The 24,392-nt window shown below is 41.6% G+C and overlaps 1 protein-coding gene and 1 long non-coding RNA gene across 4 annotated transcripts in view; both read left to right on the top strand.

The window, feature by feature from the left end:
• Window positions 1–24,392, top strand: part of Kcnq3 (potassium voltage-gated channel subfamily Q member 3) — a 300,648-nt gene that overhangs the window by 93,050 nt on the left and 183,206 nt on the right. The window lies entirely within an intron of this gene.
• The window catches only part of LOC134479740 (uncharacterized), a 56,703-nt gene that overhangs the window by 14,992 nt on the left and 17,319 nt on the right, over window positions 1–24,392 (top strand). Inside the window, exon 1 of the long non-coding RNA XR_010053421.1 lies at window positions 1–24,361. This exon is cut by the window's left edge and continues 14,992 nt beyond it. This is a non-coding gene — a long non-coding RNA (uncharacterized LOC134479740). The remainder of the gene's footprint in view (window positions 24,362–24,392) is intronic.

The raw sequence follows: 24,392 nt of genomic DNA, 5'->3' as shown, positions 1-24,392 counted from the left end.
GATAGTGCTGAGAAGTATTCAGGCTTGATCCTTTCAGCTTCTGTTAACCCTGACCTCATTGTTTCCGCTTGCATGCTCCTAGGAGCCTGTCCACGTCCTGGTTTTTGAAAAGTCATCCCATGACTGTATATTTTTGTCTGCTTTTCTCATGGAGAAATCCATTCATTCACATTTTATTTCTACAGTGTTTGAACCACATTGGTGCTCTGTCCCTATCCTGCACAGTGATAGGATTTGGGCATCCAGAGAGAAGTCAGCTGTAGTATCACCCAAGGATGAGGAGATGGTCAAGAGAGCAAACTGTAAACGAGTGGTGCTGCCCATGTCAGGGAAACGGAACTAACTCTCAGCCCTAGAACATGTCTTCAAAAACGATAACCCTTCTGGTGGGGTGTGCTCTGACTTGGGGTTTGCAGGATGTGTAGGAGTTTGTCAGTGACAAACTCAATTTTTACAGATTCTCAGCCTCCTCAGGGAAACTTAACAAAGTGTCTTAGAACCATGGCAGCAAACACTAACATGGAGATTCTAGGTGCTGTTTCTCTGGAAGCTTGGAGCTTAGACTGCCTCTGGAGAAATTCTCTTACTCCTCCCAGCATTCCATTTGTGGCATTGATTTGCCTTATCTCCACTTTACAAATGGAAAAAAAAATGGGGCATTGAGATTCAGAGGGTGTCAGTAACTTAGCCCAATTGTCTGAATTGAGGAAAGCCAGTATTTGGACCTGGATGCAGTTTTTCAATGTTGTTAGTCATAGTCCTCCCCCAGAGTCACTTGCTAAACACAACCATCTTCCTTCTCTCCCCTATCTGAACATCTACACAGGTCAAATCCAACATCTACACTGATTCTTTGGATTAAAGATACCTCTGTGCCCTGGGTCTAGCCTCTTTCAGAAAATTTGACTGTCATAAAAAGGAACATCGGAACCCTGTAGGGTTTTGGGTTAGGCATCATTTACAACTGTATGGTACAATCTGCAAAGGAGATGTTACTGCATTGCTGATTTGTGTGGCTGGTAACTGCTGTTGCCTTGGTAACACAGGGAGCAGGGGCCATGATGAGGAAGGAACCCCTCACTATTGGCTCCCAGGCTCTTAGGGAGATGAGGTATTGTTCTTCATGTCAAGAAAGTTCAGCCCCCAATTCTCAGTTGGTTTGCCTGACTGAGAAGACCCCTGTCCTCACCACTGACCTCTACAGGAAAGGGAACACTGTGGGCTTGGATTTGTAGGATTCATATTGGGCTTTGGGGTTCATAAATACTGGGAGTGCAGCATTTTGGTCATTTGCTGCTTATTCCAGGCACCTAGAAGAGCACTTGGCCTGTAGTGGGTGCTACACTCACTGAAAGAATGAATCCTAGTTGCAGGCTGTCGGTAAGCTTCACAGCAGTTAACTTGATAAGATGTCGTGCCACATCTTGAAAGATATTCTGAAAAAACAGCCCTTGTCCACCTGGATGGATCTTAAGAGTGTTCAACACCAATTAGAAAGGCTTCATCCGTCCCAGGCTGGAAAGGAGACTGTTGAATGCGCAACTTTCTGGAAAGAGAGATTGCAGTGCCCTCTACAAGGCCAAGGCTCTGGCACTTTTTGTTAGTTTGAGTCCATGAGGTATTTTCTTTCTACTTTCTGCTTCTATTTATTCCTCCCTCTCTTTCCATCTCTCCCTTCCCCTCCCCCCCAACAGTTTATAACATAAGCTACTCCATTTGATTCTGACATCTGCCTCCAGGGAATTTTCCATCCACAAGAAAAATCTCCTTTATTTTATTCTACCAGTTCTGACTCTTTTAACCTTGTGGGAGTCTGGAATTTAGAGGACCTGAATAGGCTCTATAAGATATAGTTACAAAGCTGAGAAACCTGGACTATTAACGACCGCTACGACTACAAGGCCAGGTAACCCTTTGGGTGCATCTGGTCAAGTGTCAATGGCTGTGGTGTCTCCTCTGTAGATCTCTTACAAATGCTGATTTGGGCCAGTGTTAGGGACTGTCTTCCTCATAGAATGAGTGTTTGTCATATTAATGTAGTTGTGAAGCTTAACATTGTCACTTCTCAGCTATGTAGACCTGAACAAGTGGCTTATCCTCCCTGAGGCTTAGTCTCCAAGCCTGTAATCTTAGGACTAATAGACCAACCTTTGAAGATGTTGGGTGAATTCAGCATCTTTCTATCACACATACAAAACATATGCTGATGGTCTTTGGATTATGATGTTTCTTGACCTCTGGGCCTACTGTTTTTACAACATGATGTCCTTTTCATGTCCCAAACTTCTACCCAGATGCTCAGCACCCTCTCACCTCCCTACCTTACGGCTCTAATCTCCCTTGATGTGGAAAGAAAACCTTAATTCACCCTCCCTTCCCTACAACCCTGCTTTGTAGTAGACCTTGATGAACTGGAGCTCTATCTCAGGAATGGAAGATTGCAGAAGTGTCTGTTATGTCTCCTTGTGCATTACACTCAAGAGGAGCAGGCTGGGCTTGGTGAGAATTGACTAATTAGACTCATGAATTGATGGATTGCTCTGGGCATCATTTCTCACTCACCGGTATCACTGGCTCTTATTTCTCTTTGGTGTAGTGAACAAATCACTCAGCCCAGGTTATGAAAATGGAGGAGAGTAGGAGATGACGAAGGGTACAGTGTGTGTGCAGGATGCACTCTGCACCATCTATTGCTTGGAAACAGAGAACTGGGCTGAGCTGTGTGAGCATCAGTGTCTCTTTACCCAGATTCTGGTGTTTAGCTCAATCTATTCATGTTTGGGAAAATTCCATCATGTGTGTGGATGTAGATATGTCAATGAAATAGGATTTATGAAGTTGGCCTGAGTCTCGTGTGTATGTTTTGATGTTGGGAGAACTCACCATCTTTTTCCCAGCCTAAAAGCCTGTATTTAGGTTTCACCTTAGCTTAAAACCCACACAGAATCATACAGTCTTTGTTTATATTTCTTGGTTCTTTGATGTCCATCAGGAAAAGCAAGGGTGATAGTCTCTGCCCAATGAGATTTTGCACAAGATGATGGAATGAACTGATTTTTCTCATGCTCAGTCAAATTACCTAGCTGAGTACTGAATAAGTACTATTTTAACACTGCTCTCCCTTACACCACAAAACTATATATCTGGCACATCTATACATTTGTCTTAATCATGTTATCATCACCAGTAATAATACAACTAGGATTTCTTGGCCTCTGTATAATCATAGGTGGGCTGAGCCAAAAAAAATAATTTTATAAAATAAATGCCAAGATTTCCTCAAGAGCTCCCAGAAGGGAAATCAGGGGCAAGCTGAGTCCTAACTGCAGCAACAACTAGCAGCTACTTAATTCGGCGTGATATGTTCCATGTCTTTGTCTCTGGAACAATTAGCTGGATGAATAAATATCTGTCTGCCCTCAGAAAGGGAACATAATATGCAATTAAAATTAAGGACTTTCTATTGAGGGGACCTGCTCCACAGAATTATAGGAGGAAGCTATTAGAGAATATTATTGTTTCTCAGATTTGAGAATCAAGGTAATTAGGAAAAGCTAAACACTAAAGACCAGCTAGGAGGTTGAGTAGAGGGAAAAGCGAGACTCACATTGCTGGTTGTGAGACACAGCTGGTGGTCTTGTCACTTTCTGGAGTCCTTGTCAATGATGCCTGCTGGAGGTTGTAACTGTGGAAGAAAAGCCAGACACACTAATAAACCCTTGTCACCTTCTAACTTTTCCATTTACTTCCTATGTTTTTTTTCTGTCTTCCAAGCCTTGTTTTTTTTCTCATGTGAAAAAATGGGGTTAATCATTTTGACCACATAGATTTGCTGTGAACATCAAGATGAAATGATCCGTATAATGTGTTTCATGAAGTACAATTGGTCCTGGGTGCCTGTAGGTTCTGCTTCTGTGGGTTCAACCCACAGAAGATGGAAATTGTTGACAGCAAATGCATCAGTGCTCGAGATGTATGGAGTTTTTCTTACTATTAGCCCTAAACAGTACAATATAACACCTATTTTGCATATTCTTACTTAGAGGTAATTTAGAGGTAACAGAACATGCTGGAAGGTATGTATGCTATGTGTAAATATTCTGTCACTTTATAGGAAGGAACTGAATATCCAAAGATTTGGGTGTCTGTGTAGTTTCTGCAACCAATCCTCCTTGAATACTGAGAGATTACTCTTCAAGGGAGTAGTTAGGCTTTTAGAGGTCGTTCTTTTCTACTCATTGTTGTGTAGAGATGTCTACATGAGACAGAGAGGTTTATAGTAAAAAGGCAGCAGTTGGCACATTAGAGTTCAGGATGCCTTTGACTTCCATCTCCAGAGGACTTGCACCTTAGGGCCATTTTTTATTTCATAGAATAAGAATCCATGCTTGAATGAATAGCCTAGTAAGGGCACCAGTGGAAGGGGAAGCCCTTGGTCCTGCCAAGACTAAAGCCCCAGTGAACGGGATTGTTGTGGGGAGGGTGGTAATGGGGGGGGGGGGATAGGGAAGGGAACACCCATATAGAAGGGGAGGGAGAGGGGTTAGGGGGATGTTGGCCTGGAAACCGGGAAAGGGAATAACAATTGAAATGTCAATAAGAAATACACAATTTAATAAAGATGGAGAAAAAAAAAAAGAAAAAAAAATCCTTGCTTGATTCATGGCCCCCATTGGCTATTCAGTGATTCTCTTAAAGTTACTGTTAGCATTTCAAATGTCATATCTGTCTGTTGCTACATTTAGAAACAGGAAAGAGAGTGTCTCTTCCCACAGATCTCTTTTGCAAGTCTACAAAATCTTTACCCACCCTCACTCTGCCCCTCCTGCCTTATCCCCCAGACTTAACCACATGCAGATTAACAAGAAGAGCAGAAAGTCTGTGACCTTCTTTACTTTCTGAGACTAGGAGGGCCCTCCTTTGAGGCACATAGGTCCCTCTATCTCAAACAAACAGAAATACTTGGCCTGAACGAAACAGAAGAACAGTTTGGGAGTGGGCAGGCAAAGACATCTGCTTGAGTACATGGTGCCAGATACCAAAGACATATGGACAACATCGGATGGAACATGTCCCTAAGAAGAGGGACACCAGTGTGGCAGTCCCTGCAATGGTTTTGTTTTGCTGTTGGGCTAGAGTAGCACTTGCATTTTACTGACTGTGTATTTTAGTATCACCTGACTTTTGAGAAATGTTTTTTGCATAACTATTGTTATATCCAACTATCTTGGTCACTTTTCTACTGATGTGAAGAGATATCATGACCAAGTCAACCCTTATAAAAGAAAGCATTTAACCGGGGCCTTGCTTCAAGTTTCAGAAGCTTAGTCTATCACCATCCTAGCAGACAGCATGGCAGCGAGCATGGCACTGGAGAAGGAGTTGAGAGCTATGTGTTTTTCCAGAGAAGGGAGAGAGAGAGGACAAGAAGGAAGGAGGTAAAAAGAGAGAAGGGGTAGGGAGAGAGGGAGGGAAAGGGAGAGAAAATGAGACTGAGATTGAGGCTGAGCCTGGGTCTTGCACAGATTTTGAAACTTCAAATAAGACCACTCCTAATGACACACGTCTTCTAAACAGCCACAGTTTCTACTCCTTTCAAACAGTTCTACTCCCCGGTGAGTCAGCATTCAAATGTATGATCCAATGGGAGCCACTCTTATTCAAACCACCACACCAGCTAATTCCATTTGTTTTCAAAGGTGTCACTTCCTAAAATAAAGTAACCTGTATAATACAACCATTTTCTTTACAAGGTAAATGCTAATTTATTCATAGGACAGGCCTTGTAAGAGGAACTGATGGTGAGAAACTATGTTCTAGAATCTAACAGTTGCAGAACTTACCAACTTCTGGGTGCTGTTGACAGAATGATTTCATTACTTCTTAACACAGTTCTGTAAATACTCTGTTGTTCCTATTCAGTGGACATGGAAACTGACTGACCTGAGCCAGAAACAACTTGACTGAACAGAAACAACATGATTTTTCTGGATCCAAGGTCCAGCCTATATGATGATTATTCACCTAATATTTACCAAAGAGTCACTGTTTGCCTGTTGCTCTGGTCAGCCCTTGGAATGAATTAGAATCATGCACTGTCTTCACTCTCATAGAATTTATGATTTCATCAATAAACAGATTAAGAAATGTGGCATTCAGTCAAATGGTGTGCGCCATGGTGTGACAGAAGCAAGACAAATGTGTTGCATGACACTTTTCACCTCCCCTTCCCTATTTCATGCTTTCTCTGGTCTTTTATCTCTTCCCACCCACTCTTTCCATGAAGACCAGGGCTCTGGAGAGAGAGAGAGAGAGATAGAGAGAGAGAGAGAGAGAGAGAGAGAGAGAGAGAGACAGAGACAGAGAGACAGAGAGACAGAGAGACAGAACCAAGGATACAGAGCTATATTGAAAGAGTTACTGTCATATTGACTGAGGTGGTTACAGATGAATTGATGGCCCATGACCCACCATGGGTGAGAAATCTTGTAAAGGCCAATTGTGCAGATGTAGCTTAGACCTAGCTGCCTAAAAACCAGGACTAATTGATGTCTGGAGACAAGAGAAGATGATGCTCAGCTCAGCAAGAAAACCCAAACTTGTTCTCTCTCTGTTTCGTCTATACTCAGACCCTCTGTGGACTGGAGGTTGGCAACCACGGGGAAGGATAATCTTTTTACTCAGTTTCCTGATCAAATTCTACTTTCTTCTAGAAGTACTCATTAGACATACCTACAATCCATACTTCACATGCTTCCGGACATCCACAGTCTGGGCAAGTTGGCAAAATTAGTCACTTACTGTACTTTCATTAATATATCACTTCCTCCTTGCTTTTTTTGGTGTATGTGTATTTATGTACATGTATGGGTATAGGTATAGATACATGTGTGTGCACATGCATGTAGAAGCAAGAGGTTGACATCAGGTATCTCTCTCAATTAAATTCCACCTTATATATTGAGATAGAGAGTCTCATTACAAGAGTTTAATGCCAGAGTTCTCTGAGGATTGTAGGGGTTTCGTGTCTCACCCTCCAGAGTGCGAGGATTATAGGCAAGCTGCCATTTTGTTCCCGAGTCCCCTCTCTACTTTTTAATAGCTCAGTTTCTTCTCCATTTTCTTTTACTGGCTGCTTCTAGTTACTGCATGCAGTTCAATGGTAGATTCCTGCCCAGGACCACAGGGCTGAAACCCTGTTGTTTGGGTTGTGTCTATTCTAATTTAAACTCTTTACCTGCAGGCCCTTGGACTCCTCTTCAGTAAAATGGAACAAATATCTGCTTATACGTCTACAGAGAGTGGTGGGGATAGTCAGACACTCTAATTAGTATAAAACCAGATTGCAAAAGTGGGGAGAGATATGTGAATGAGGTACTGACATTAAAAGTATCAAGGACAGGGAGGTTGCGAACAACATAGTAGGTGTCTGCATGGGCCTAATGCATTAAGGAACCATCTTTTCTAGATCAGGAAATTTGTGTTGAGAAGCACCTGCTTTCTCAGTTCTCTGCTTATAGCCTTCTATTTCTAAAATTCTCCCATTCCTTTCTCTTTGCCAAAAGACTGGAGTTAATGAGACCAATGTGCAGTTATACCCAGGACTGGGGGAGTTATTGGAATAACAATGTGAGGAGTGCAGAGAGGGCCTTGGTTAAATTCTAGACTGTGGATTGCCAGCCTCCTATTTGTAATAGGGTAATTATGCTTATTATGATGTAAAATACCACTGATTGTAAAAGAGGCCATCAATTTAACTACAACTTTGAAAAAGGAGCAAAATCAGAAACATTAGATGTACCATCCATTTAAGACATTGTGACTTTAGAAATGCAATGTGGAGAGAAAGAAGAGTGTGTCTTATAATTGAAGAATTAGGGTAATAACTCTGGGAATTTGGATTGGCGAAGTTACCAAAAGAAAATAGATTTGGTAGAAGAAGCATGTTCATATTTAAGTAATATCTGGAGTGAGACAGGCCTGGGCTTCAGGCTGAATCACAGGTATGGCCAGATTTTCTCCTGTCCCCAAGAAACCCAAAGTCAGCAAAAGAAACTGATTCCTAATCTGAATGACTGATTTCATGATAGTAAGACTAGAACATTGTGAGTACTTATTCAGAGCGTGGTAGGTAGGGAAGGGAAGCATCAGATGCGAATTCCTATAGGGAACAGTGAACGTGTGCAGGATACAGTAAGTGGTCTGGGAGAAGAGGCATTGAAGGGGAAGTCCAACACAAACAGAGCTCTCCAAGTGGGCAACATGGCCATGAATCCTTATGTGGAGGGTCCATCAGAGAGAGGCAGCATTTATGCTGGGAGAAAACATTGGCGAGCCAATAACTAGACATTAGACTGAACCTTAGGATTCGTGAGCACCCTCAGGAACCAGACTAAACATCTGAATTCACTGGCAACACCGCTGGGTAGATGACCACGTTAGCTAAACCAAACATATCTCAAAGTGCTATCTAGGAACCTCAGATCCAGGCAATCTACAGTTTCTGAGTTTTAGAGAGACCTAGAAGATGTCAAGGCTATTTTCCTAGTAATACTAATACCTCCATTGTCCCTTACAGTCTCATTTTCTTGTGAGTATACAGTGGTGTTTCTCAGAGGCCACAGGGCACATGTGGCTAAGATTGAATGCAAAGACAGACAGGTGGGTCCAGCTGCCTTTATCTAATCCAGACCTTTGCAGAGTGCAAAGAAAAATAAAACAGCACCATGTTTTTTCTCTATAGTGATTATCTACCTTAGAAAAATATACCTTTTTCTCTGAAAGTAATATCACTTTGGCTAAAATGTGGTAGATTTACCACTTTGATTGTTAGGATGAATTAAAATATAGTCACAACACACTTGTAATAATTTCAGATGACGTCTTGCCAGGGCTGGTATTTGGTCCTTTGTACTGTTTTCACACCTCTGGGATGAGAGGGGATTTGGTGAGTTGTGGGTTTTACAGGTGAAGAGACAAGCTCAGAGAAGACAGACAGCTTTCTCAAGACATGGAACAAATCAGCACGAGGCAGGATGCAAGTGATAGCTGTCTAACTTGGGTCTATAGACTTCTCATGATTGGTTCTGTGAATGGGCACATATTCAACATCCTGTCCCAGATGTGTCCAGAGCTTTGAGCCTCTGTTCTCTGAATACCTTCCTTGGTGATCCCTTATGTTTTTTGGGAGCATGTACTGGTCCTAGTTGGTGAGGATTTGCATATTGATACCCACTAAATGCAGGGGTCAGATGCAGATCCAACTCTGGTACCCTCAGAGGGAAAGCTATGGCCTTGCTGGGCTCTGAGAGGCAATGGAACTGTCTCCTAAATTCATTCCAGGGTAGCACTTGATGTAACATCCTGAAGCAGAGGGTGTAGCATATGTCTTCCTGTGGTTCTCAGCAGAGCTAACCAGGTGCTTGCCTGTGTCACCTGCCAAGTCAGGTTTAGAGGAGACACCAGAGAGCAGGGCCAGAAGAACACATAGTTGGTGTAACCTTTTGTACATCAAGCCCAGTGAGCAGAGGACTAACTTATTTTGGGCAATGGAATTGTGGACTTTCATTTTCCTCTGATACTTATTCATAGTGAGACCCTAGACATGGAACCTAACAGCTCTGTATCAGTTTCTTCTGAGTAAAATGTTCATCTTGTAGAGTAGATGTGAGGATTAGATGACTAAATACAAAGCTCTTGGCCCTTGATCTTGCTGAGAGAAATGATTAGAAAAACATTATTTGAAAAGTATTATGTATTATGGGTATCTTTGAATGTATCCCCACGTTCTAGAGGCTCAATCCCCATCACTAGTATGGTAAGAGGTAATGCTTAAGAGAGATGATGAGGTTGGTACTCTGCCTTCCTGGGAGCTTAATGACCTTACCACAGGAGCGGGCTAAGTTATCTTACCGGTGGGGTTGTGAAAGAACATCTTAGCTGCCACCTCGCCCTCTCTCAAGAACTCTTTCAGTCTTTTATCTTCTGCCAAGAATGACATAGGAAAAAAGGCCACCAAATGTTGCTGCCTTCATCTCAACCATTCAAGGTTTCAGAATTGCAAGAACTGAACTTCTTTTCTGTATCTATTACTCTGCTGTGTCATTCACTCAAGTCACTGTTGTGACAAAATACCTCCCAGGAAGCAACTTGAAGAAATGCAGGATATATTTACACTGAGGAGGTATGTCCCATCACGGCCAGGAAGACAGGGTGGCATGAGCTAGCCATAGTGTGTACTCCATCAGGAGGCAGGGACTGAAGAGCATCTCAGTCCGTGGAGTGGTACTTCCCATAGTTAGTGTGAGTCTTCTCATTTCATTGAACTTAATCTAGGAAAACACCCAAACATGTTAACATGTTGCTTTGAAATCCTACAAAGTTAGCAAATTAAATTAACCCACTGGTATGATGGTTCCCTCTATAAGGACACTTGCTGCCAAGGCTGACAACCTGAATTGGTCAGGAACCCCCACAGTAGAGACATAGGAAAGAGCTGACTCCAAGATCTTGTCCTGTGACCTCTATGCATGCACACAGTATGGCTAATATTCCAAACCAGCCTGTGAGTGAGAGTTAGAGAGCATCATGGGTTCCAGCCTAAGCCTACCCTGCTATGCTCTGACTCCACTGCTGCATGGAGCAAATCATCTGGGGACACTTAGCTGGTGGTGTCAGGTGGAAAGCATTAGTGACAGAGGTTCTAGGGCCCTCTGTGGAGCTACAGTCTTAGAAAGAAAAGCCAACAGATCATAGCTGGCGGTATCAGCAAGAAAAGGAGTGCTGCAGTTTTGAGGAGAAACTCTAAGAACCGAATGAGGTTATTGGTAGCTCAGAATAAGTCACTCAAAGGACAGAGATTCACTCATTCCTAGTGCCGGGGCTGCAAGCTAAAGCCTGGAGGCTCTAGTGAGAAGGAATGGCAACCCTGGGTTAAACGCTTCTGGAAGACTAAATGCCTTTTCCTCTGAGGCTTGGATAATAACATAGAAATCTCTGACTTTCGTTGGCTGCCTACCCCCTCTGTGTAGCCCTCCAGACCTAATGATAAGGCACTGCTGAAGAAAGTGTACTTACTGACAGGCAGTGAAACAAAATGGTTTCTATGTGTAGTGGAGACACAAAGCCTCTTCATGGGCATGTATGTTGGACTACCAGGTTCTTAATGGTGGCTACACTTGGTGGGATAGCCTGTACTCTTCCTTAAATGCGCAGGGCTTTATCATGAGATGTAATACTATGGGGTTTCTATACGGTTTCTCTTGTTTGGCTTCTTAAGATGACACATGTCACATTCTGTGTCAGAAAAGAATACCATACCTTAATTGTTTATTATTTTTTATGTGACAGTGTTTTGCTATGCAGTTTGGTTAGCCAAGAACTTATTATATAGCCCAGGCTGACCTTTTATTTACAGTCTTCCTCTTGCCTCTGCCTCCTCAGTGCTGGATTACAGATAGGAGCCAAGACATGTATCTTTTAACAAAGCAAGCTATCCAAGGATCTAATCTGGTTGATCCTACTCTTTGCTGCTAGAGACTTTAAGGTGGTCACAAGTGACAGTTATTGATCACTCATTCCCAACTCATCTTGCTGTCTTGTGTCAGCCAAATCCTCCATTCAGAATTCTTCCCTCTGGACAGGTTGGTTTGGAGTCTTTTCCCTCACTTCACTGCTCCCTCCCTCCCTGAATATTTTCCTTCTCCATACTTAGCTGAAGCCTGTGGTTTGAATGCTTGTCCTACTATTCAGCTACAAGCTAGTCACACCCCAGACTTCCAACTTAGATTCCACCGGCCCAAGAGAAAGACGGTTATTCTCATTTAGAACAAGGACTGTGTTTCAGAAAGAATAACTCGCTTATCCAAATTACTAAGTATTTGTTTTTGATTCAGTGTCATTTCCAGTAGATCACATTGCTATTGCACACACTGACTACCATTTCCTCAGGAGATGATCAGAGTGCATTAGGGGCACATTAGGGGTATCCTGAGTGCCTCATATTTCAGAAACCTCAAATTCTGCCCTTTCAGATTGGAAATGAGAAGATCTAGGGAAAACAATTCTCTGAGAAGTTTCCTGTATACACAGATCTTTCTGCCTCATAGCATATTCAGCTGGAAGAGATACAGGGGAGGTGTGGGTGTCTGACTAATGAGAGATCTATGGAGGATTTGTATATTGGAGCAGGTAGATATACCTAGAACCCTAGTTTAAGGCTCTGTGCTCAGAAGTTCAGACCTTTGCTTAGCAAATTACTACCTTCCTATGCCACAGTCTTCTGCTCTGTAAAAGGGAGCTTGTGACCCTGAACTGGTTGGATGTGGTAAGGAGTAAGTGGGATCAGGCTTGCAAAGCATTTGGCATGGTTCCTGAGTCATTGTTCAGTGTTTGTGAAATGCTGCCTCTTGTTACAGATACAATTATTATTTCCAGTAGGACCAGTAAGAAGGGAATTCCTGGCAGTGGGCTCTGCTCCTTAGGATCTACTTGGGCTATTCCCATGGTGTAACTGGACACTCCATCACTCTGTGGCTGAATTTGACTTGAGCACCTTTGATTGATTGGGACTATTTGAAGCCAGGGAGCAAACATGGCTCTAATGGCACAAACAGTGAGCCTGCCAGGGGAGCAGGCTGGTGGCTCCAGAAAAGCTCTCCCTTGCAGGCCAGGAGTGCTGGTGACTTGGCCTAGGCAGGCATCAGAGTTTATCCCAGGACACCCTGATAATATAACTGTACTTCCCACAGGATTGGGTCTCTGCAAAATTTATTCACCTAATCATACATCCTCCCTCCAAAGTGTAATTCAGCAAGTTGCATTAAGCATTCCCTGTTCTCAAGCATTGGGCTTTGCTTATGTGCAAAGGATCACAAACACAAGCTATTTCATTCACTTATTCACTCATTTACTCATGCCTGCAATATATATTAATCCAGAATTTACCTTGTGTCAGCATAGCCTCTGGCTTTTTGGAGTTTGGTAAATTGGGATTCTGTGCCAGCAGAGAAAGTCGGAGGGTCTCAGGTGAAGTGTGGAGAAAGTCCTATTGTCAAAATTACCTTGGCTAAATGCCCACCGAATGTTACCTGAGCCTGGAGTGATGTGTGAGATTCAAGCAGGAGAGAATGAGGGAAGGGAATTGTCACAGAATATCATAGAGTGGGCCCAGTACTCAGAGAGTAATGCTGTCAAGCCATCTGTAGCTGGGGAAGACTTAACAGTGTCTTCCCCAGCAGACATTCACTGGAAACTCTGTCACACTTGATGAGTTCTTATATGCAGTGGTCAGTTTCCTCCAGGAACAGATTATGTTTTTAAAGCTCAAAAACATTCATTTTCAGGGTCAGATGGTATGTGTTTAAATCTATACCTTTATCTTCTGTGTAATCATGAGCTATCTACAGCTGAACATTACTGTCTTAATGAGTTAGCTATTTTTCTATTAGTATGAAGAGACATCATGATGACGACAGTTTTCAAAAGAAAGCAGTGAATTAGGTATTTACAGTGACAGAAAGTAAGTTTGTGATCATAATCATGTAACATGGCAGCAAGTAAGCAGACATGATGTTGGAGCAATAGCAGAGAGCTTACATTTTGAAATAATAACCATAGGCAGTGGGAAGGGGAGGGAAAAGAAAGAGGAGGAGGGAGGTGCAAATACTAACTAGGAATGGTATAGGCTTTCAAAACCTCCAAGCCTACTCCCAGTGACATACCTCATCCAACTAGGCCACACCTCGTAATCCTTTTCAAATAGTTCCATCAACTGTGAACCACATATTCAAATATATTATCTTGTAGGGGCTATTCTCACTCAGATCTCCAGTTACAGGCGATTGTCCTTAAAAGTAGATAGTTAAAATGTTATAGTTATGTGTGTTTGGGCTTGTTATTTACTTTGTATTTTGAGTTATAACCTAATGTAATAACTCTTACATGATTTATCTTATTGTTTAGACTATTTTAGTTATGTGGCTGTTGGTTCTGGTGTTGCTTTCATTTGTGTCCTTTAATGCACCATCCTTGGCCTCTTCCTCTTTTTCTTTCCACTCACTTCCCACCCCCAATCACCTGACTTTCTTTTGAAACTCTAGGTTCATCTTCACAGTCTCTGCTCTGCTACTTCTATCAGTTATTGCTTCAGGGGTTTCCTTTAACTGAACCTTAGCATTAAAGATGAAGGTCTGGTTGGTTAGTGAGCCCAGCACTGTTGAGAGAGAGTGCTTCTAGAAAAGCTCCAGTGCGGAAGAATTCCAGAAAATTTATGAGGGGACTCTCCCTCTGGGAGGTAGAAGAGCATAAAGTACAACTCAGTAAGCGTGAGATATTCATAGTAACTTACTTCCAATTAACCCAGCAGGAAATAGGAACAGCCTCCCAGAGGAAAAAATCCCCTGACAGGAGCAACCCCTGGCAGGTGTTCACAGTGAGCATCGGCAGTCAGTCATGCTAATAGCACATGCCATGTAATGAGAACAACCTTTATTTTACCTCCCAGTACCTTAAACCCCGGTCTTATAATCAGGAGAATACCCTGCAGCCCCAACTTGAGAAACATACAAACTGCCTGACCTAACCTCAAAGCTGCCAAGATTATAAATCACAAGCAAAGGGTGAAGAGCTGTTATAAGAGGCAGAATCCTAAAGGAATATGGTGACCAATCATAATGGATGCGCACTAGAATCCTGTAGTAGAAAGGGAAGTATTGTAATTTGGTGAAGTCTACAGAAACAGATCTTTAGCTGGTAATAATATACATGAGTATAACCCATTAGCAATGACAGATAATAAACCTTAGCAATGTAATATGACAATAGGGGAAGCGTTGGGGGTCGGTACTAGAGAGCGACTTGCTATGCTGTTACCCCAAGTTTTCTGTAAATGTAATACTATTCTAACCAAAATTTCAACACTGTTATCATTACTTACTGTTTACAAGTCCCCTGTGAAAGCAAGTATGCCCCCCCCCGTGCCCTTCTGAGGAGGTAGAACTGATTTATTATTCCTTTTATTTTGTTATTTTTCTAAACATTTTAAAAGTTTTTTTATTTAGTCTTATTTTGTGTGTATGTCTGTTTTGCTGGCACGTGTCTCTGTACCACATGTCCCCACTGGCCACAGAGACCAGATGAGGGAGTCTTCTCTCTGGAACTGGTGTTAGATGATTATAAGCTGTTGTGAGGATTTTGAGAACCAAACTCAGGTCCTCTGCAACAGCAACCAATGCTCTTAACTGTCTAGCCATCTCCCCCACCCTAAAAGGATTTACTTTTAATTATGCATGCGTGTATGTCTGTATGTGGGTATTTGCATGTGAGTGCAGTGTTATGGATCCCTCAGATGTCCTGGAACTGCACTTACACATGGTCGTAAGCTGCGGGTGCTGAGGGCTGAATTCAGTTCCTCTGCCAGAGCTGTGTGTGCTCTCAATCACTGAGCCATCACCAGCCCCTTGCCTTTTCTTTTAAATGGTTCAATAGTCTCCTCAGGCAAACTCAGGATCCAGGTAGCTGATTTCAAAATGGGGTATTTTTCTTAACACCTACCGTGTAGTGTACTCAGTTGTTTGCTCTGATGCTCTGGGAGTTCTGATTCTTGACCATTCTGGGAAAGGCGGAGCTCCTGGGAGCATGCAGCTTCATGCAGAGCACAGCGGCACCTGAATCTCTTTCCTTCTGGGAAGGGACCTGGGAGAAAGGCATTAGTAGAAAGTAAGTGATGACCTTTCTGCTCTGGGTCTTCCAGAAGTGCTTGTAAAACTCAGCAAGTGCTGGTGCCTTGAACATAGCCCAGTCATCCTCTTCATTCTCTGATTTCCTCTTTGAGCCTTTCCTGGCAGGCACTAGGGGTTTAAAGAAAATCACTGGAGGAAATTGTTTTGCAGTTGGAAAGAAAAGACCCATCTAGTGGCTTAATTTGCTGTGCATATTAAAGTTAGAGTTACTATGATTTTTTCGATTCAGTTTAAGATTTTAAAAGCTGGGGCTGTATCTTACTTTGACAAGTGCTGCCAGTAGGTGAAATGTTGGACAATTCAGTCGCAGAGTAAAATGTGTGAATGACTTAATTTAATAGGGAGAAGCCTTGAGCTAGCTCTTTAAGCACCAGTGTTCTTCTAGAGTTCAATTCCAGGACTTTTCAAGGCCAAATATGAGGTCATATAATCATGTTAAGGGAAGAAAGTGTGATGCTAATATAAGAAATAACCATGGATCAATATGATCAATGTACAAGGGAAAACAATCCATGTATCATTAACTGCCACCCGTAATAGTGGTTACGAGATGAGCTCAGGCTTTGTGTGATGTGACCTCAGTCTGAGGCACAGTGATACTTGTTTCTTTTATTTGTTTCCTCTCTGCTATCTCTCTCCTCTTTTTAAAAATCTCTCTGACCTGCTTTTAATAGGTATCTAGTACTTCAAGATGTATAGCTCTAATAGAAAAATAAGGAGTAATTTAAAAATATTTTTTATCAAGCTACCATAGTGATTTCAAATTTCCAAATATGAAATTAGAGTCCAGTCTCAATTATAAATATGAAATAGACTTCGAAAATAATATGTCAGCAAAAGATCACATCAGTACATTAAAAGAAACTTCCAGTGATCCAATGGAATTTCTTCTGGGACATAACAATAGGTGATCTGTAACATTTTTCTGTAATTAGTAAATTAGTCTATGGAAAACAAACATATGCTCATCTTGATAGATACTGAAGTTCCATTCAGCAAAATTCAATATCTATCCATTGAAAGTTTTCTTAGTAAAATTAGCATTGATTTATACTCTTTTATTTGTAAATATATATTGCCTTAATTCAAAATCCAGGCTTGGCAAGATGGCTCAGCAGGTAAAGGTACTTTCTGCCAAGCCTGATGATCTAAGTTCAATACCTGGGACCCACATGGTGGAAGGAGAGAACCAATATCAGCAAATTGTCTTCTGACCCTAACCATGTACAGCCTATCTATCATGTGTCCATGAACACATATATCCTATATATACACACAATAAATGGGTGAATAAATGTATTTTTATTTATTGATATTATATCCAGATCCCTGCACTCCCCATCCCTGGACAGTCCCTCTGCCCATCCCTTCCACTTCTCCTCTGAGAGAGTAGGCCCCACCTTGGGTATTCACCAACCCTGGAACATCAAGTCTCTACAGGGCTAGGTGCTTCTTCTCCCCCTGAGACCATACAAGGCAGTCAAGCTTTAGGAGAAAGATTTTCACAGACAGGCAACAGCCTTAAGGATAGCCCCTCCTACTCCAGTTGTTCGGGATCCACATGAAGACCAAGCTATACCAAAGGGAGTGTCCAGCCTGTGCATGCTCTTTGGTTAGTAGTTCAGTATCTGAGAGCATCCAAGGGTTGAGATTGGTTGACTCTCTTGGTCTTTCTGTGGAGTTCCTAACCCCTGAGGGACCCTCAATCCTTACCACCAACTCTTCCATAAGGAAGATGGGGGTTTTTTTGTTTGTTTGTTTGTGTGTTTTGTTTCGCTTTTGCTGAATGAAACTTTAGTGTTTATCAAGATGAGCATATGCTTGTTTTCCATAAACTAATTTACTTAAATGAAAAATGTTATAGATCACTTAATGTTCTGTCCCAGAACAAACTCCAAAGCTCAAGCTCCATCCAGTGTTTGGACGTTGGTCTTTGCATCTGTTTAATTCAGAGGCTAGGTGAAGCCTCTCAGAGAGGAGCCATGCTAGACTCCTCTCTTCAAGCATAACAGAGTATTATTAATAGTGTTGGGGATTGGTGTTTGTTTATAGTGAGGTAACGCAGACCCAAAAGGACATGCATACTATGTACTCATATGTGAATATTAACTGTAAGATATAGGATACCCATCCTACACAGCCCCCAAAGAAGCTAAACAAGAAGCAAGGCCCAAGTGAGATTGTTTGAATTTCACTTAGAAGGTCAAATAAAATTGTAGTAGGAGGAAGATGAAGTGGGGAATTGGGTGGGAGAGGAGATAGGGAAAGGAACAGGAGGTGTAGGATCAGGTGTAGCAAGTAGCAAGGGAGATACCTAGATGGCTGTGAATATGAATGGAAATCTGCTGCTGGCAGCAGTGGGGAGCATCTTGAGTACATGCCAGAGACCAGGGATAGGGCGGCTCTCAAGAATCAATGGGAGTGACCTTAGCTCTGACCCACAGCATTGGGAATATAGAAACTGAAGAGGTCATCTCCTGTAGCTAGGGAGGAACCCCAGTGGTGCAACAGGGACACCAACCTACCCCCACAATTTTTGACCCAAAATTTATCCTGTCTACAAGAAATGCAGGGGCAGGGGATGAAACAGAGACTGAAGGAATAGCCAAGCAATAGCTGGCCTAACTCATGAGCAAGCACCAAACTCTGATTCTTCTAATGACTAAAGGTAATTTTAAAGTAACCAGTATCACGCTTACTGAGAAAATAAGCTACTCCATTAAAGAGGAATGAGAGGCAAATTCGCCCACCATGCACACTGGTATTTGACATTATGCTGGAGACAGTAGCAAATGTGAATTTGATATAGTGAGGACTTGGAGGTGTGAAATTAGTAAAGAAGTGATAAAAAGCCATTTCTAACTTAGGTCATATAATGGCTAGACAATTTGGACCAAGTGAATATATTACTGAGAAATTCAGTAAGGTGGTTAGTCTTAACTAAACAAACTATTTTTTCTTTTAAGTTGGTGGTTTTTTTTATCAAAGCAGCAGGGAAACAAACTAAGAGATCAAGGTACAGATATGCAGAATTCAACACACAAATAACAGTGGAGCAGAAAGCCCATTGGTCGTAATAATATAACATTAAAGTACCTACAAATAACTCTTAGTGAAAATGTGTAAGAGCTTTATGAAGAAAACAAACATCAAAATACTCTAAAAATAGGCAACAAAGGCTCTTAGCAAATGGGAGGGCTTGACAGGCCTTAATTAAGAAGCTTAGTAGTGTTTACTGCATTTATATTCACTTATAAAATTAACCAAAATTAACAGACTATAAACATAGCAGAACTTAAACTAGACAGTAGGTGCATATACTGAATGGATACTGTTTTTTCAGATTTTGCTACTTACTCCCACGACAAACCACCAGGCACATGGCAATACCATTACTACATCCATGGAAATAAATGGGAGCAGTGAGAGAGGGGCTTGCTTCCCATTGCACACAGCTTCAAAGTGGCAGCACCAGCCTGAAGCTCAGGCAATCTACTTCCAGTGTCTCCTTCTCTTTCAACCATGATCTACATGTGGAGTAACTAGAAGCAGGTAGTGTGATTGGGTATCTGCACTCCTACCCTTTTCTAATAGGTAGACTAGAGAACGTGCCTGAGATTGTTGAAGAATTAAACTGGTTCGGAAAACAATATACGGTCCTAGTGCCAAGTACAGAGTAGGTATCCAGCAAATGATAGCTCCTTGGAGCTCAATGAAAAAAGTACTTAACATTTTCTCATTGGTTTGTTCAACATAACTTATTATGCCTTTAGAGAGTGCAAGGCTTCATGCTTGGCTCTTGGTATAAAAAACTGTAATGAATACTAAATAAATGAGTGAATAAATAGAATAAAAAAAACTAAGCAGCAAAATACAACACAAAAGCAGTCCCAAGACTATGTGAGTAGCGTTGATATTGATATTCTATGTCACCAGATAAAGGTGGAGAGTAGGAGACAGCCACTTCCAAGTGTTATGTTTTGATCAACACTCAGCCTTCTTTATCCTTAAAAGAAAAATGATTATATATCTACTTTACTTGAGTAATGCATCAGAGTTGTTAATCTATGGTAAATAGCAATAGTTAACGGTCATAATAATAATGCCAGCATTGGCATCACCATATACTGACCCTGGCATGTCAGTTATATGTCCGTTTGTCCATCCTTCCACTAAATTCATATACAAGTACATACATTACAGATAAACACTGTGAGGAACTGTCCCAGGTCCTGACCACATCAGGAGTCAAACACATTTGTATCTTCCCTTCTGTAATTTATGGAAAGACATTGATGACCCTCCCTCCTCAGATAGGCTCTCACATTGTCATCTTTTGGGAATCCTGGAAAAGGAGCCAAATGGCCTCCTTCCAGGATACTAAGGAACAATTTAATGGAGAAGGCTTAGGTAAGCCATATTACATAGTGAGGCAATGAACTATCAGTCATATACCTAGGTTACCAAAACTTGCATCTGAAGACTAAGGCAGCCCCCTCCTGCCAAAGGTAATTTCTTTCTTAAATAGTTCAAGTTCATCTCTTCTAGCATTGCCTTTTACAATTCTAACCACATCCTGTGCCATCCTCTGCATTCTACCTACCCTGAAATGTTTTAATTCAACTTTTGCATTATGTCTGATGTGATGAATTAAAGCCACAAATTCATTGACTAGGTGTCAGGGAAGATGGATTGAGGACGTGAAACAAACACCATTTGGGGACAAGGGTTTGCTGTGACTATCAGGGTCACAGTGAGGAGGTAAATTTATGTTGCTCCTGGTGAGGAGCAATGCACAAACTTCAATGTCATACACAAGCATATTTTTTAAAGAAGAGAGAATTGTATGTAAATTTACATTCTTTGAGAAACTCAAGTCCTAAACAAAGTCAATTAGGAATAAAGTGTGATATTCCAGCTTGGGATTCACCAGTTTTTAACATGAAGTTGGCACTCAGAAATGAAAAAAAAACAGGCAATGTGAATGGGAGCCAGTGTAACTTGAAGGTGCTGAGGGATCCAGTCACAAAACTTGGTTTTTAAAAGCAAATGAGTTGATGATGGGAGTCTTCTGGATCCACTGTTAGGTGCTACATCTGTGGGCTAAAAGTCCAAGGTAGAGGACAACTAAGTACAGCAACATCAGGTCACCCTGGGTCAGTACCTGGTGAGGTGTGGATATGGACCTATGAAATCTGCTTTGCAGACCCTTTGAATCTTTACTCTGTGGCTATATAGGTACCCAGTCTGCTTCCCACACCTCTTCCACTCTTAACACACCACCACATGGCCTGCTAGTGTTTTCCAAATACATTCCAAAAAGCATTACTGGTTTATGGGGAAAAGGCATAATGTCAAAATAGTTAGGGAAATGTTTGTCCATCATTAAAAGAGCTACCTTATTCAGTAGCTCTGAGAAATCCAGCTCATAGCATAGATTTTACCTCAATGAAGCTTTCCCCAAATCCTCTTGCTGTCTGATAGTCTTTTGGGATTTACAATGTATCCAGTAATATTCTTTGGAACTACAGTTACCCTTTGAGGAAATAGTGCTCAATAGTCAAGGATGCTCAATGAACACATCTTAAAGTATTGGCTCTCCTTTAAGTACCTAGATTCTCTAAGCAAGGGGCTGGCTGCTGAATCTAGTTATTCACACCTATACCCTCCCTTTGCCCGACATGGTCATAGAAGTCAGAGAGTTTTTGTTATCTCTTTATGAGACTTAATTTTTCCCATGTTCACAGCTTCTTTATTAATGAAATCTTTGTCTGGTTAATTTCCCTATGTCCTGCTTCCCTTTAGTCACAGAAGTCTGGATTTATATGTCCTTACATGTGTAAAATCCTCATGCATCTCTTTAAGATGATCACTGCAGCACTGGCCCCTTGTGTCTGCTTACCTCAGCCCTCACACATTTTATTTCTTCTTTTTCATATTCTCTCTCTTTCTCCCTGGCCAGTCCCTTGTCCCCAATCCACTCTAACTCACATGGTCTGCCTTGAGATGTCCAGGTCTCTTAGTGGCTAATCCAATCCAGCCAGGCCATCTGAAGTTCACTCAAGAGTAGGCACTCATCACAGGCTCCTGGGAGAGCATAGCCCAGCATGTCATTATCTTCTTGTTTGTTTGATCATTGATTTTCCCAACTGACCTGAACTTTTCAAGGACACAGCTTTTGTTTATTCCTTTCTGCTTCTACTGGAACTGGTTGGTTGGAGCTAAGGAGCTGTTTACAAATGACTTGGCAAAGTATAATTTTGGCAGGTCCTTAAAGCAAGGCTTGAATATGTATAAGTGGCAGAGGATGTAGAGGTCACACGAAGGTGACCTCCTGAGCAGACAGAAGATACTGTGCTTGAAACGTTCTGGTAGAATTGAGCTGAGATACAAAAAAGTCACCTGTCACTTTTGAGCACATTTTGAAGCTTATTTTTCTAGTGAAAAATTGATAGTAATTAGTCCTTATGAAATATTTCAAGATAGAAAAAGATTGATAAAGGAAACTGTCCAAGGAACAGCAGTATGCACTCGTTGCTAAGACTGAGGACCTGAATTCAAACCTCAGGACCCACATGTTGGAAGAAGAGAACTGACACCAGCAAGTTGCCCTTTTGTGCCCTCTACACAAAATAAATACATGTAAGAAAACTACCCCAGACACCCACCAATGTAAGGCATTGCTAGCATGTTAAGAGACTTCTAAACCCTTTTTTTCTCAGATTTTCATCAGACAATTCAAAGCATTGCTCACCTCCTTTACATAAAACATCAATATTTTATAATGTAATTGTTTAGTATTTATATCATGGTTATGTTAACATATTGGGAAGAAGTGATTGCATTCAACTCTACATTATTATAAGTACTTCTGTAAAACTACTGGGCCTGTGGTCCTGACTCACACATATGAATGGATAATTTAATGTTCTAAATATAGCTTCCCTGAGATAATTTCTAAAATGTAATTACCAGCATGTTCTTTCTTTCCTAATCATTGAGAGTCCTGTTCTTCTGCCCCCCTGACTCCTCTGATTTTGTAGAAGAGAAAAAAAATGAATTCCAACTGCATTTCTTTGATTTCTGTCCATGCTGGCTATTTTGGGAATATCACTTATGCTAACCTCTCAGTTTCTTCTTATTTTAAGTGATCTATCTCTTCTCTGTTGTTTTTCTATCAGAGACATTTCCACAAGCAGTCATCTCATATTCTGTTAAGATTTACTATCCTAAGACACTATCAGAAATGAACCATAGGACATCACCAAGACATTCAGAGGACAAAGGATAAAGTACTGCTTTAAAGAAGATTAGCATGTAAGAAGCCATATCAGAGAAAGAGCTCTCTGATTTGAGGCCACTAAATGTGACCACAGTAGGTGGGTTCTGCTGAGGGATGTGGATGTAAGGGCTGTGGTGGTTTATCCAACACAAGTCAAAGAGTCTTGACTATGCTTTAATATGGCTCCCCCTGGAGCAGCTTTACTTATGATCAGATCCATTGACATCTGATAGATTTCTATCCCCCAAGTCAGTCTCTGTAAATATGGATTGACTTGCTATTTTTGACTCTGGATAAGTGAATCCGTGGTAAACTGGCCATAGACTAGGATGTGCGGGGCTCACATTGGTTACCAGATGAACGTGTACATGCTGGAAAACTAGTGAGGTGCTTTTGAGGAACTGAAAAATAGCATCTGTACCTTGGTCAAAATGATGACATAATCTGAAGTCCCATGAAAATATTATAATGAATGTCAGAGCTGCAAAGCTAGAGCCAGGCCATTGCTCATTTCCTTACCTTAACTCACAGGGGTATTGCTCTGTGCCCAGTAGTATCTGTGCCTTAAAAGACAAAATATCTGAGTTCCTTCCTTCATGACACTCAGGAACAGAGGAGAAAATAAAATACTAGACAAGAGGCATTTGGACTCAGAAAACTATTGATGAGGAAGGAAGTGGAAAGAGGCAGGATGAGGGAGAAACAGAGCTGTCATAGACAACCTGGACACTACCAGCTCCTCAAGTGAATCTGAAGTCTTCTGGAAGCAGGAAATGGGTCAAAGATGAGCAAGACCTGGGATCTCCTCCGAATATGTCTGAAGTTTCGAATACAGCCTTTTAGTCACCACACTAGAAGTTCTTCAACACTCTGCATGTACCAGGCAGTGTGGCTACACTGATTATTGAAAGGTCTCAGCCTGCATGGAGCCTACCTTGTGATGGAAGATGATACAGTTACTGCTTTATGCCATAGAACAAAGTAGAGTAAGTGTTCTAAGGAAGCATGAGGGAGTTGTGCAGATACATAAACAGAGAGGGTAACATGGCTTGTTCCAAACACAAGAACGAAGCCAGATACATTAAAGTATATTGCAGCAGGAATGAGAGAAGTAAAGTAGTCAGATAGGCACTAAGAGACCAGTTTGCTAGAGCTTTGTCGGCCATGGGAAGGAAAACTTCATTCCTTAGCTTATATAAATAAAAGAGATCTATCATTAACCAGGGTTTGCTTCAGTGTTGAGTCCATGCTCAGCTCTAAGAAGGTAAGCCTGTGTCCAAATGTGGGTACAGGAGGGTAGATTCAAGTCAAATGTCATGTAAGAACAAGCAGGGAGAAGGTAGGAACCAGGAGCCACACACTGCAGGGAG

This window comes from Rattus norvegicus, chromosome 7 (assembly GCF_036323735.1).
Source record: "Rattus norvegicus strain BN/NHsdMcwi chromosome 7, GRCr8, whole genome shotgun sequence".
NCBI classification, from domain to species: domain Eukaryota; kingdom Metazoa; phylum Chordata; class Mammalia; order Rodentia; family Muridae; genus Rattus; species Rattus norvegicus.
The sequence above is the reverse complement of the archived record's forward strand: the minus strand, read 5'-3'. Positions and strand labels throughout refer to the sequence as shown.